Genomic DNA, 2,114 nt, shown 5'->3' with positions numbered 1-2,114 from the left:
GCAATTAACGAGAAATTAAAGAGGAAGCAGTAAAGGAATTGGGATTCAATTCAATTATGCAGCAGAGAAATTAAAGATTGCAGCAGCGAAGGAAATGGAATTGAACTCAATTATGCAGAAAGGTAATCAAAGAGATCTTGAATGGAGATTGAGACAGAAATTCCTTAATCCTTCACACCCAAGACTCAAACAAGAAAAGTAAAAAGTGCTCAAGCAAGAACGAGGAAGAAGAGAGATCAATTCTCCTTCCCAATTCTCTAAAATCTCAGTTCCAAGCTCTCAAAATCAAGTCTGAAGATGTGAAAAATTCAAAAATCAAAAAGAAGGTCCCCAATTACATCAAACTATCTCCTATTTATACACTTTCTATTCTTGGATTTTGGAATTTGGATGGGCTTTTGATTTGGTGAAGAAATGAATTAAATTAGATTTTTAATCCAATTTTCAGCCCAAGAGAAAGTGGCTTCCAGGAGGCTGCCCTGCCCTTGTGGAGGGCAGAGCAGGAATTGGTGCATGCGGCTTCATTGCGTGCGTGCTTGGTGCGAGTGATGCGTCAGGATGCTGCCCTGCCCTTGTGGAGGGCAGGGCAGAGTTGCCATGGTGCGCCAAGTGCTGCCCGTGCAAGACTCCCTTGGTGTGCGTCAATTGTGCATGCTGGCCGCGCCAATTTTTGTGCCATGCACCAAGAGTTGCTGCCCTGCCCTTGCGGATGGCAGGGCAATGTGCCAATGGTGAAGTCCCTCTTTCGAAACTCAGTGGAGGCATATGCTGCTCCTTTTTCCTTGGTTTTCTTGGCACCAAAGTAACGCTTAGTTCCTTGCTTCCTCATGGTGCTGTGTTCGATTCTTGGAGATTGAAAGCAAGCCAATTTTTGCTTGTTTTCCTTTTGTTTGAGCGCTACTCCTTCCCTCCTTGTCCTTGGGTTCGAAACCCATAGGAGACACGAGGAAGCAATTTCCTTTGAATTATTCTTAGGTGAAGCCCGATATTGCCCTTGAGGAGGGCAGGGCAGAGTTTTTGCTTCCTTTGGTCCTTGGCATCAAATTGTGCTCCGCCCTTGTTGTGGGCAGGGCAGTGATGCTTATCAAGGCTTGGTTCAATATGCTGCTCTCCTGGAGGGCAGTGTGCTCTTGTGGAGGGTAGTGTTTGCCTCCTCCTTCTATGTTGAAATTACTTACTTAAGATGCAAGAAAGTGTATAAAGACTAGTAAAACAAGTGAAATTAGCTTGAAAAATGGGTATATGATGACTTGTCATCACAACACCAAACTTAATTCTTGCTTGTCCCCAAGCAAGCATCAAAACTAAGAGAAAATGAAATGAACAAGAAGAGCAAACATATCCTTATTAGACATATAGCAGAACTTGATTCATGGAGTTTTTATGCAGACAATGATAACTCAAGTTATTGTTTTCTGTTATATAATATACATTTTTCCTCAAAGGCTTACTAAACTTGCTATTATAAGATTTACTCTTTACTTGCTCCCTTGCTAACTTTTCTTTTCTCATTTTGCTTAACAAGCTTATTATTCTTTGAAGGCTTGGTGTCAAATGTTGCAGTAGTAGCCTTTGGCTTTATTTTTACTCAACATCTTTCCACCACAGACACATGGCTCACTATTTTCTCCTAGGATCATTGATGCCCAGCATCTCTTTGGATAACTAAATGTTCTGTATCTAGGTTGCTCTTTATTGTGGACTTTCAATTGGCCATCCCAAATCAGTTGATCTAAGTGACCGGGTTTTGAAATACCCCTCAGAATTTACTTATCCAAGCATATCCTAGTACAAGAACACCACAGGCATGTGTCCTAGGGTCCAAGCTATTGGTGTCCAGCCTTTATTCTTTGTTTTTTTCTTGCCACATTGGCTTTTTCTTCTTCCTTTTCTTTTTGTTTTATTTTTGTTCTCAAGGGCTTTTTCTTTACTGAAAAGAACCTTTATAACAGCAAGCTAGCTCACACTTCAATGAAAATGACACTATGCAGCAATTATTTCATGAGTTATACATTTAATCAAACACATACACCACCATTAACTTCCATTCTAACTTATGCAACATTGGATATTTACTTTCTAATTCAAACAATTCTCTTTTATTCAAGCATATG

Source organism: Arachis duranensis, chromosome 2, assembly GCF_000817695.3.
Source record: "Arachis duranensis cultivar V14167 chromosome 2, aradu.V14167.gnm2.J7QH, whole genome shotgun sequence".
Classification (NCBI taxonomy): domain Eukaryota; kingdom Viridiplantae; phylum Streptophyta; class Magnoliopsida; order Fabales; family Fabaceae; genus Arachis; species Arachis duranensis.
The sequence above is the reverse complement of the archived record's forward strand: the minus strand, read 5'-3'. Positions refer to the sequence as shown.